This window comes from Tamandua tetradactyla, chromosome 14 (genome assembly GCF_023851605.1).
Source record: "Tamandua tetradactyla isolate mTamTet1 chromosome 14, mTamTet1.pri, whole genome shotgun sequence".
In the NCBI taxonomy this organism is placed as follows: Eukaryota; Metazoa; Chordata; class Mammalia; order Pilosa; family Myrmecophagidae; genus Tamandua; species Tamandua tetradactyla.
Window position 1 is genome coordinate 79,872,464 of NC_135340.1, and position 13,558 is coordinate 79,886,021.

General features: G+C 35.2%; 1 protein-coding gene across 2 annotated transcripts in view; it reads left to right on the top strand.

The window, feature by feature from the left end:
* USP3 (ubiquitin specific peptidase 3) overlaps positions 1-13,558 on the top strand; it is a 144,989-nt gene that overhangs the window by 49,213 nt on the left and 82,218 nt on the right. The gene's annotated exons all lie outside the window — the stretch shown is intronic.

Genomic DNA, 13,558 nt, shown 5'->3' on the forward strand with positions numbered 1-13,558 from the left:
GGTATAATTGCAGATTTATGCGTTTATCCCCACAGTCAATTTGAGAACATTCTCATTGCTCCAGAAAGAAAATTTCCATATCGCTTATAACCCGTTATTGATACTTTTCATTGGTATAGTACCTTTGTTACAATTTATGAAAGAATACTACAATATTACAATATTATAGTTGCATTAGTTGTATTCTTCCCCATATACCACCCTATTATTAACATCTTAAAATAATGATATACATTTGTTCTAGTTTTTGTAAGAACATTCTTTTATTTATACAATTAACCACAGTCATTGTCCACAACAGGGTTTACTGTGTTACACAGTCCAAAGTTTTATCCTAAGTCTTTACTTCTAGTGACTTCAAGTGACGTACGTCTTGCTGAACTTCTTTCAACCATAATCACACCCATAATTCAGTATGTTAATTACACTCATAGTAATGTGTTACCATCACCTCTATCTATTTTTAAACATTTACAATCAGCTGTATAAAAAATTATTTACAAATTAAGCATCAGCTCCCCATTCTCTATCCTCATTCTATCTCTTGGTAACCTGTACTCTAGTTTTTAACTCCAAGAATTTGCTCATTAAGTTAGTTAAAATTAGGGGATTGTACAATATATGTCCTTTTGTGTCTGGCTTCTTTCACTCAAAATAATGCCCTCAAGGTTCATCCATGTTGCAGGTGTTTCAAGACTTCATTCCTTTTAACAGCTGAATAATACTCTATCATATGTATATACCACATTTTGTTTATCCATTCATTGATTGATAGACACTTGGGTTGCTTCCATCCTTTGGTAATTGTGAATAATGCTGCTATGAACATTGGTGTGCAAATGTCTGTTCGTGTCCCTGTTTTCATTTCTTCTGAGTATATACTTAGTGGCGAGATTGCTGGATCATATCACTGTTCTATACTTAATTTCCTAAAGAACCACCAAACTGTCTTCCACAGCAGCTATACCATTTTACATTCCCACCGACAATGAGTAAGTGTTCCTATTTCTCTACATCCTCTCTAACACTCGTAGTTTTCTGTTTTTTTCATAGTGGCCATTCCAGTAGGTGTGAAACAATATCTTGTAGTTTCGATTTGCATTTCCCTAATAGCTGATGACATTGAACATCTTTCCAAGTGCTTTTTAGCCATTTGTATTTCCTCTTTGGAAAAATTGTCTATTCAAATGTTTTGTTCCTCTTATAATTGGGCTGTTGTCTTTTTATTGTTAAGTTGTGCAGATATCATTTTTGATTCACTTTTTAATGAAGTATGCTCTTTCTTTATTGTCTTAAGTTGTAGAAAGGTGGCCAACAAAAGGAAGGGAAAAAAGGCCAGTGGTTTCCAGGTCTTTTAAATTTTTTACTGGTGTAACTATCAAAATTTGGTCATTGACTAAAACACCATCTTAAGATTTAGTTATTCCAGTTACTATTATTTCAGTGGTCTTTTGTGTGGAAGATTATTTCAGTGGTCTTTTGTGTGGAAAAGAGACAAGCTACAGGTAAATTTTAATAAAAATGAAAATCTTCAAGATCTTCACAGGGATTAGTATTCAGTTTATTGTTGTTTGAAGCATTCCTTCTTATAAAAGCCAAGCATTAGCCAGGATGTTGGTGAATTTTTATTTTTCTCCCCTTCCCTCAGTAAACTTACATACTGAAATGATATAGTTACCTGATTTACAGAACTGTGTATTTCTGTGTGCTCATATTTCTGTTTTAAACAGCAGAATTAAGATCATTCTCGAAGTATCCCACAATCATTGTTGTAGGTCATGTTAGCCTATGTGTACCAGATGTTGAGAACACTCACTCTTCTTGATTTTCAGTTAGCAGTGTGCATGAATTGCCTAATGGAGAAATTTGGAAATGCAGTTAAATCTGTATGCTATAAGAAGTTTGCAGTGGGTTTTCTTACTGTTGGTAAGATTATGAGGAAATGGTAATTCTTTGAGGAAATCTTAAGAATTGTTTTAGTGGAGTGGAATTATATTCACAGGGCTATTTAAATATATAGATTATATGCTTTAATATCTATATATTGCATTTTGAGGTAATATTTTATTAGATAGAAGTTGGAATTTAATTTGTTTTACACTGGTAGAGTGTGCTACAGTACGTGCTATTTCATGGCTGAATTAGAACTAAATGGCAGCTCTTGAACCTTGGGATATACAGACAATCACGGCAAAGGCTTCTTGGCCTATTGCCAGTCTTTTGTGTGAAGTTATACAGAGCTGCAAGCGTGCGGACACCCAGAGTTTCTGAAATACAGGAAAGGAACTGCAGCTGGGCACATTACTGTCTCATTTATGGGTTTCAGAACAGAATAACAGGGAATCATCCTTGTAACATTACACTGGCAGCCTAAAAGGAATTTGTGATAGTTGCAAACAGATGAAGCTGTAGTTTAAATAAACATTTTTTCACACCTCACTATGATTGAGAAACAAAAAGAGATTTCTTCTTTCAGCGTGGTGTCTGTGTATGTGTACAGTATTTTCCAGTGCATTTTAGTAATTCTATTTCAGTTCTAAATTTTCCTTGTACATGAACTTCTGTGGTTATAATGAATGATCTGCTCCAGAGACAAAATATTGGTTTGTTTTGCTTGTAGTCAAAATATTCTGATTTCAGCTAATGTAAAGCCCCTTTCCCAGTGTGCTCTGTGCTCTAGAGAAATTGTAACATACTCTGAATTTTTCAATTTCCCCCCATCAAGAATCCCTGCCCTATCTAATTTTTACATATCTGTTATAATGTTACCACTTATCAGCACTGTGCCCTGCTCCAATTGTAGCTGATGGAATCTTTCCCGAACTCATAGTTCTTGGGATACTTATAGTTGTAAATATCCTAGGGGGCCTCAAGGGACCATATCTCAGATCTTTGTGTCTTCCTATAGTACTCAGTGTCTTGTGCAAAGTAGGCAGTATTATGTTTGAAAGATTGAATTTTGTTAATTATCTTCTGAAATTTGGGAAGATTAAACCAAATCAATAATATTGGGTCCTCTGATCATTTTGGAGGACTGAAAAGCCATGGAACAGTATTTCCTGAAAAAGACCTAAATCATGGCATAGGTGAACTACTTTATTTCCTTCCCAAAAGGGATACCCTTGCAGAGAAGCTCCCCTCAGTTCTGATATAAACAGGGAATCCAGAAGAAGCATGTTAACTAAGCAGAATAACATAAAATGGGTTACTGTTCAAAAACAAGGAAAGCGATATCAAAAGGCATAGTTTTTATTTGACATGAATCCATTTCTTTAAGAGATAAATCAGATTAACATGAAACCAAGCTAGAGGTACATGAGGTTGCAATAAAAATGAAAATCTCTCCAAAATTTTCACATAAGGGCTAGGGTTCATTTATTGTTTAAGTGGTATTTCCATCCCTCACACCCCAACTTTCCTTCCCCAATTAATATAAATGGAATTGTGTGTAGTATGTACTACTGTGATTGAAAAGAAACAAAGATTACAATTAGGAACTTTGATTTGATTTCTTATGCAGATAGACATTTAGCATTAATAGTTTTAAAATACTGAACAAATAAGTTTCTGACTTCTGACATAGTCTGGGAAACTTCAGTCCTATCAACAATAGCTGAATTTCTGAAAATGCAAAGTTATATAAGGATGTAAAAACTAGATTATTAGAATTTTTCTTTCCTGACAGGTAATGTTTTAAAGTATCCTTTCAAACAAAAAAATATTGTGAAGCATGAATTAATTCATTGGTCTGGAAAACAGACCAGTATATCAGATTTTTTTAAATGTATAATAAATAGCAATTTTAATTAAAATTAATAAAATAAAGCTCTTGTGGGTTTAAATTAATACTGGATCATTTTCAAAGGTGGTTTTGATAAAAATAAAAAGTCTTTTTGTTGACTATCCTTATAGACAATTTGAACACAAATGTTTCAGTGTTATAAAGATATTAGAGAACAGGGAGACCCCTTATTTACTTAAATATGGTATTTTGGAGTTTAAAAATAAATTTTCTAACAGGGGTGGTATGAAAACATAAATGGTACTTCCTTAATAAATTGGTTCTTGACTGCTTTTAACAAAAGATAATGGGTTTTTTCTGCAGGTGTTCTTCTAATTTTCTATAATTGGCTTATTTTATGGCAATACATCAGAATTCAATAAAAGAGAATTTCATAAAAGTTTGCTTCCTGAATGAGTTCTTTTGGATTTTAACTTTTCTAGGTTTGGAATGGGTGAAGTAACTAGAATATTAGCTTGTTTCTTTTCAGTATCTGCATCCATCATTCATAATAAACCAGAGGTCAGATTTGCCTCAGGAATCAAAATGTTTTAGAAGTGATTTGGGTGATTGCATGGTACGTGAATGTACAGTATATATATATATATCAATAAAAAAATAAGTATTAAAGAAAAAGATCAAAGGAGAAGGTGGTGTTATAAGAGAGAAGATAGGATTAAAGAAATGAGTGTGAATGACTCCTGAATCATTTATATTGATATTTCTTTTAGTCTCCAGTGTCTTGAAGCAGCCAGAAGGAAGATTGTAGAACTGTATAATCCACACCAAACTCTGAAATCTGTTCTATAACTAATTGTTGTGGTGTGCTTTGAAACTTACTGCTTTTTTGTGTATATGTCATTCTTCAAAATAAAAGAAATATTATAGAAGTGAATGAAAGAGAATTTAAAATCCAATGGTGGATCTGCTACTGACTTCTTGATGGGATAGTTTTGCACAAAGGTTTTTGGGGGTTAGTATTAAAACACAATTTACTGTATAAAGATAACTTTATAGCCAGTACATTCAAGAATTTGTGAGGGAAGACAGATTTTTTTTAATGCTACATAAAAAAGTCAGGTTAATTGTATAACAATTATTCATCTTCAGGTGAGTGAAGAATAGTTTGGTTTGGGAATGTTTCCTTAATTCTTCAAGAATGTGATGTGGAACCTTATTACTTGGGTAGCTTCAATAGCACTGACAACAGGAATAAAAAAAAACCTTAGAATTTTAAAGCTGAGAAGCAGGTAGAGATTTTTTTGTCTTAGGTGTGATATACTCAATGAGATGGAAATATTTGGGGTGAGAAATAAAAATGGGAAAAGTGGAAGCTTTTGGTAATAGAGACTGGGTATGCAAAATGATCTTAAAATACTCTTAAGAGAAGTTAATTGTTACACATTCAATTCATACCGTGCTAGGGAAAAGTAAAATAGTAGGCTGATTGTATAATATGAAAATATATACCTTTGTATATTAATCTTTCAATTTTATATTCTTTGAATGGAAGAAAAATGGTGTTAGAGATAACTTAAAAATCTTACCTATTTGTCTTTTAGGGGATGTTTTTGTATGTATATTTGTAATTAGATATGCCTAAAATAAAGCTTTAAACAAAGACTAAAGCTATATAATATAAAATAAATAACATTGTCTAAACACCTTATCCTGATTTAGTTTCATTTTATTCTAACTATCCATTTCTGCTGAAGCAAAGGGGCCTTTCTAAGAGTGAAAGACTACCTTGAACAGAACTATTATTTCTTTTGACTTGTTTTGTATCTGTTTTTCCCTCCTCTGGAATTAATATAGATAATATGCCTTGATTTAGAATACCCTCCTGTTTTAGTTAAAAATGCTGTTGGAATGCAATATACCAGAAATGGACTGGCTTTTCTTACAGTTCCTTAGAGGAAAGTAGCTGGCTTTCATCTGAGTTTCCCTGTTACATGGAAAGCACATGGTGACGTTTGTTGGCCTTCTCTCCTGGCTTCTGGATTCTAGCAACTTTCCTTGGGGTGTGTCCTTTATACATCTCCAAACGTCTAATTCTCAGCTGCTCTGAGCTTTTCTCTATTGACTCCGTTTAAGCCTCACTCATTGAGGAAGGCATGTCCCTTAGCCAATCACACACACAAAAAAAAGTTATAGAAGTAAATGAAAAGGAATTTAAAATCTAATGGTTGCTCTGCCACTGACTTCAAGATGGGATAAAAGATAAAATTCGCATGCTGATGGTTTAAAAATCTACAACAACAGAACAACTGGGCACCATCTTCTGGCCAAGTTGACGCCTGAACCTGACTGTTATAGTATCCACCCCTTGTCAGTTTAGCAACTTAAAACATACTTAATCTCTAAATAGAAAACAATAGCAGACATATTTTTTTTGCTTAACGATGCTCATCTGCCCTGCCTTCAATGCACTAAATCTTTCCATATACAAAATACATTAATTTCTTCACAATATCACAAAAGCCATAAATCATTTTATTAACAATATAAAAGCAATACCAACTCAAAAAATACTATACGATCGTATCAAAGTCAGTTATAGACATGGTCTGTCTTAAGGCAAAATTCTCCTCTGGCTGTAGACCGATGTACTTAGAGCAAGTTATCTGCTTCCAGTATACAAAGAGCAGTCATAGGATAAATGATCCCATTGCCATAGGGAGAAAATGAAAGGAAAACTGGGGTCACTGGTTTCAGTTTTTTATCATTTGTAATGGAATTTAAGGCTTAGAATTTTCCTTTTAAGATAGTTAACTATCTCCCATAGACATTGGTATCTATTATTATTGTTATTTTGTAGATATTCTGCGGTTTCATTTTTTTTTTCTTATTCAGAAATTGGGAGAGACTGTATTTCAAAGTGATTAAGTTTGTTGGATTTTCTGCTTTTGTTATTTCCAATTTTATTGTATATGGCCTGTACTATTTCTGCTCTGGGGATTTTTTGGAGGCCTTCTTTTTAAGGTCTAATAAATAATCAATTGTTTTAAGAGTTCCATTGTTGAAAAGAAAGTAAGCTGAACATTTAGCTCAAGAAGTTAGAGAATAACAGTGAAAGAAATAGAGAAAGCAGAATGAAAGAAACAAATAAATCTGAAACAGATATTTAATGAAAAGAAAACACACTGGTAAACTAGTAGAAAAGCACTCAAAGAATGGTTTCAACAAAATTAATTATGGTCTAGCCTAACAAAAAAAGGGGGGAAATATAAATATAAAAAATTTTGAAATTAGTAACCTTAGTTATGAAAGAAATTAAAACTAATACTTAGGATAATTTTTCATTATAAATATATGGAGATCTATATAAAAGGAATAACTTTCTTAGAAATATAAATTGTCAAAAGTTACTCAGCCAAAACTTATAGACCAATGACCATGGAAGAAATGGAGAGAGTTATCAAAGAGTTAATTCTGCTTGTTGTGCTTCAGTCTCAGATTTCTTCATGGATGAATCTTTTCAGATCTCAGAGAACAGATTATTACAACAATTTAAAGTTTCCCACAACAAAGGAATATTTTTACAAAGTATTACAGTTGCCAGAACTTGAAATAGATAACGCAAAACTAATTTCTTATTAACTTAATCTTATATTGAGATAGAATTTAAAATATTCTTTTGTATTGCCTTCTGGATTACAGGGTTTTAAAGTAAGAGTGGAAATTAAGGTGTATGTGTAAATTAAGCAGAGAAGAGTAATAATGTTAAAAATTAGCAAAGAATGATAGAGGGAGGAAGTCTGGGGGCACAAATGAAATCAGAAGGAAAGATAGGTGATAAAGACTTAAAAAAAAAATAGTTTTGATGCTCCCTAAAATTTAGACAGGGTCCGGATCACGAAGGGCTGAGTGTTCCTGATAAGAGGTGTTCTGGTCTGCTAGCTGCCGGAGTGCAATAGAGTGTTCCTTGTAAGAGGTGTTCTAGTCTGCTAGCTGCCGGAGTGCAATAGAGTGTTCCTTGTAAGAGGTGCTCTAGTCTGCTAGCTGCCGGAGTGCAATAGAGTGTTCCTTGTAAGAGGTGCTCTAGTCTGCTAGCTGCCGGAGTGCAATAGAGTGTTCCTTGTAAGAGGTGTTCTAGTCTGCTAGCTGCCGGAGTGCAATAGAGTGTTCCTTGTAAGAGGTGCTCTAGTCTGCTAGCTGCCGGAGTGCAATAGAGTGTTCCTTGTAAGAGGTGCTCTAGTCTGCTAGCTGCCGGAGTGCAATAGAGTGTTCCTTGTAAGAGGTGCTCTAGTCTGCTAGCTGCCGGAGTGCAATAGAGTGTTCCTTGTAAGAGGTGCTCTAGTCTGCTAGCTGCCGGAGTGCAATAGAGTGTTCCTTGTAAGAGGTGCTCTAGTCTGCTAGCTGCCGGAGTGCAATAGAGTGTTCCTGATAAGAGGTGTTCTAGTCTGCTAGCTGCCGGAGTGCAATAGAGTGTTCCTTGTAAGAGGTGTTCTAGTCTGCTAGCTGCCGGAGTGCAATAGAGTGTTCCTTGTAAGAGGTGTTCTAGTCTGCTAGCTGCCGGAGTGCAATAGAGTGTTCCTGATAAGAGGTGCTCTAGTCTGCTAGCTGCTGGAGTGCAATAGAGTGTTCCTGATACGAGGTGTTCTAGTCTGCTAGCTGCCAGAGTGCAATAGAGTGTTCCTTGTAAGAGGTGCTCTAGTCTGCTAGCTGCCAGAGTGCAATAGAGTGTTCCTTGTAAGAGGTGCTCTAGTCTGCTAGCTGCCGGAGTGCAATAGAGTGTTCCTGATAAGAGGTGCTCTAGTCTGCTAGCTGCCGGAGTGCAATAGAGTGTTCCTGATAAGAGGTGTTCTAGTCTGCTAGCTGCAGAATGCAATATACCAGAGACAGAAGGGCTTTTTAAAAGGGAAATTTAATAAGTTGCTGATTTACAGTTCTAAGGCCGAGCAAATGTCCCAATTAAAACAAGTCTGTAGAAATGTCCAATTTAGGGCATCCAGGGAAAGATAACCTGGTTCAAGAAGGCCGACGATGTTCATCGTTTCTCTCTCAGCTGGAAGGGCACATGGTGAACATGGTGGCGTCTGCTGGCTTTCTCGTGGCTCTACCAAAAGGGACTCTGTCCAAAATGTTTCCTCTTTTAAAGGATTCCAGCAAGCAACTCCACCTTCAGTGGGTGGAGACACACCTCCATGGAAATTATCTAATCAAAAGTTACCACCCACAATTGGGTGGGTCACATCTTCATGGAAACAATCAAAATGCTCCCACCCAGCAATAAGGAATGGGGATCAAAGGGCATGGCTTTTCTGGGGTCCACCACAGATTCAGACTGGCACAAGAGGTTTAGTGATTTTTCTGAAGGCCAGCCATTCATAAACATAAAATACTGGACTCAGGGTTTAGCAAGAATCTTGGCTTACTCCCCACTAGCCAACTCATAATCTCAAGACAGCATGTTGCAATGAAGATGAGACTGATATCATAAGGTGTTCTAGTTTGCTACCAGAAATGAACGGCTTTTATAAAGGGGAATTTAATAAGTTACAGGTTTACAGTTCTAAGTAAGTGAAAGTGTCCAAATTAAGGCATCAGCAAGAGGTTACCTTCACTTAAGAAAGGCCGATGAGTCAGGAACAGCTCTGTCAGCTGGGTAGTCATGTGCCTGGCATATTCTGGTTCCTTGCTCCTGGGTTCCATTGCTTTCAGCCTCTGTTCCTGTGGGTTCCTCACTTTACTTCTCCAGGGCTGGCTTTCATCTCTTGGCTTCGCTTGGCTCTCTCCAGGTTTTGACTTGCTTAACATCTCATGGCAATGTCTGCTGACCACCAAGCACCTCCAAACATCTGTGTCTCTGTTCTCTGAGTGTCAGCATCTTTGTGAGCTCTGCTGTGAAGTTTGTTGTCTCTAAGCCTTCTGTTGTTTCTGGCTCTTTTCCAAAATATTTCCTCTTTTAATGGATTCCAGTAAACTAATCAAGACGCACCTGGAGTGGATGGAGGCACATCTCCATCTAACCAAAGGTCACACCCACAATTGGGTGTGTCATGCCTCTGTGGAGATAATCTAATCAGAAGGTTCCAATCTATGGTATTGAATCAGGATTAAAAGAAATGACTGCCCCACAAGATTGGATCAGGATTAAAACATGGCTTTTCTGGGGTACATAATATTTTTAAACTAACACATAGGGATAATATTAAATACATTCTAACTTATGCAAATTGAATATTCCTACATTTCACTTATAATAAAGATATTTTGGATATACTTTAAAATATGATTTTATGTCTAGTGGTTGAAACCCATGGCTGTAGATAGTAGATAGTCACTGACAGCTTTCTCAAGGATGGTTAGATTAGTATTTTAGAAAGTTCTTTCTAGTGATTATTAAATATTTATTTTTTTATGCCTTTTTTTTTTTTTTTGCATGAGCAGGCACTGGTAATTGAACCCAGGTCTCAATTTTGCTGGCATGGCAAGCAAAAATTCTGCTACTGAGCCACCGTTGATATTTATTTTTAATTGAAAAAATTGTAAATATGCACAGTATAGAATTGTAATTTTGTCTACTCAAACTGTTTCTCTTCCTCAGAGGTAATTGTTATATATTGAGTTCAGGAAGACTTAAGATTTGATGATAAATGTGAGGGGAGGATGGGACACAAAGGGTCATTCCCTATCTTGGACTTTTGAGTGAATATGGTACCATTAGTTTAGTGGGAAACTAACTAACAGAGGGAAATTATAGTTTTTCAGATAGAAAATGTAAAGTTTCTAAGTGTGAAGTGTTTAGAAGTCAGAAAGACTAAACTGGGCCTTACTTCCAGATTCTTAAATAGAAATATCTGGAGAAGGCAACAGATGTGATTTTTGGCATAAATTGCTCACAAAAAGTGTACAAGAAAAATTCCCTGCGTGACTTAATACACTTTTCCCAGACCATTCTTTGTTTTTCCTTCTATACCTAAACATACGTATGAGGAATAGATTTGTTTGATCTATTTGTTTCAAAATAGCAGTTTTAATAGTGCTGTCTATTAGAACTATTTGAGAAAATGGACATGTTCTATATTTGTGCTGTCTAGTCCTTTAGCAATGAGAAACCAAATATTTTATTTTAATGAATATTAACTTAAATAGCCATGTGTGGCTAATGGCTTATATATTGAAAAGTGCAACCTTAAATTATTAAAATTTAACATTAAGCACATTAATGTTATGAAACTTTCAAAACCTGAACACAAAAGTCGGAATGAAATTCCAAAAGAAAGCCAATTTCGCTAACTATAATTATAACTTAAAGCAAATCTAATCCAATAAGATATATCAAAAAGAAAATTATATAATTAACAAGTTGGGTTACTTTCATCTGGAATATGTCAACATATTTGTTATTAAATAAACCCCAAATTATTGTACCATTGGAAGCAAAAGTTATATTTATGAATAAAGAGACCCATTTCTTTTTTAAAAAATATTTTTATTGAGAAATCTTCACACACATACAGTCTATCCAAAGTATATAATCAGTGGTCACAATATCATCACATAGTTGTGTACTTATCACCATGATCATTTTTAGAACATTTGCATCACTCCAGAAAAAGAAATAAAAGGAGAAAACTCATACACCTCATACCTCTTACCTTTCCCTCTCATCAAACAGTAGTATTTCAATCACCCAATTTTTTTTTTACCCCTTATCCCTTCCCCCCATTATTTATTTATTTTCCCTCATTTTTTGACTCGTCTGTCCATACCCTGGATGAAAAGAGCACCAAACACAAGATTTTCACAACCACATGGTCATATTGTAAAAGCTATATCTTTATGCAATCATCTACAAGAATCAAGGCTACTGGAATACAATTCAGCAGTTTCAGGTACTTCCCTCTAGCTACTCCAGTGCACCATAAACTAAAAAGGACTATCTATATATTTATAAAAATGACCTCCAGGATAACCTCTTAACTCTGTTTGAAATCTCTCAGCCACTGAGACTTTATTTTATCTCATTTCTCTCTTCCTCCTTTTGGTCCAGAAGGCTTTTTCAGTCCCATGATGTTGGGTCTCAGCTCATCCTGAGAGTCCTGTCCCACATTGCCAGGGAGATTTACATCCCTTGGAGTCATGTCCCACGTAGCAGGGAAGGCAGTGAGATCACTTGCTGAGTTGGCTTAGAGGGGCCACATCTGAGCAACAAAAGAGGTTCTCTTGAGGTGCCTCTTAGGCATAATTATAAGCGGCTTAGCTTGTCGTTTGCAGGAATAAGTTTCATAGGGTTGAACTCCAAGACCAAGGTCTCAGCCTATCAAATTGGTTGTTCCCACTACTTGCGAGAATATCAGAAATTCCCTAGATGGGGAAGTTGACAATTTCCTCCTCTCTCTCAGTCCCCCAAGGGAATTTTACAGATGTCTTTTTTTTTATTATCTGCCCAAATTACTCTTCGATGTATCGGGGCATCACACTAACCTGTACACACCAAGAAAATCTCATGCTCTATTCAAGATTCCATGTATTTTGGTGTTCAAATAAACTGACCGTATAAGTTAAATTAGATAATGCGCTACCCAAAATATAAATTTTGCAACATGTAAACATCTCTCCCTTTGGTAAAGAGCTATTTCTGATTCTTAATAATCCTAATAATATTGAAATAAAAGGAAATTATTAAAATGTGATAATTCACAAAATAGCAGCAAACATACTAAATGATGAAATGCTAAAGACGTTAAAATTAAAAACAAGACAGAAATACCTCATAATTTACGCATTTGTCACTATTATTAAATATTGAGTTCGTTGATTCCCCTTCTACCATCTGTCTACTTTTTTTATTAATTAAAAAAAATTAACTAACACAACATTTAGAAATCATTCCATTCTACACATACAATCAGTAATTCTTAATATAATCACATAGATGCATATTCATCATTTCTTAGTACATTTGCATCGATTTAGAAAAAGAAATAGAAAGACAACAGAAAAAGAAATAAAACGATAATAGAAAAAAATTTTTAAAAAAATTTAAAAAAATAAAAAAAAAAACTATACCTCAGATGCAGCTTCATTCAGTGTTTTAACATAATTACATTACAATTAGGTAGTATTGTGCTGTCCATTTCTGAGTTTTTGTATCCAATCTTGTTGCGCAGTCTGTATCCCTTCAGCTCCAATTACCCATTATCTTACCCTATTTCTATCTCCTGATGGTCTCTGTTACCAATGACATATTCCAAGTTTATTCTCTAATGTCGGTTCACATCAGTGGGACCATACAGTATTTGTCCTTTAGTTTTTGGCTAGTCTCACCCAGCATAATGTTCTCTAGGTCCATCCATGTTGTTACATACTTCATAAGTTTATTCTGTCTTAGAGCTGCATAATATTCCATCGTATGTCTATACCACAGTTTGTTTAGCCACTCGTCTGTTGATGGACATTTTGGCTGTTTCCATCTCTTTGCAATTATAAATAATGCTTCTATAAACATTGGTGTGCAAATGTCCATTTGTGTCTTTGCCCTTAAGTCCTCTGAGTAGATACCTAGCAATGGTATTGCTGGGTCGTATGGCAATTCTATATTCAGCTTTTTGAGGAACCGCCAAACTGCCTTCCACAGTGGTTGCACCATTTGACATTCCCACCAACAGTGGATAAGTGTGCCTCTTTCTCCGCATCCTCTCCAGCATTTTTCATTTTCTGTTCTGTTGATAATGGCCATTCTGGAGGGTGTGAGATGATATCTCATTGTGGTTTTGATTTGCATTTCTCTAATGGCCAGGGACATTGAGCATCTCTTCATGTGCCTTT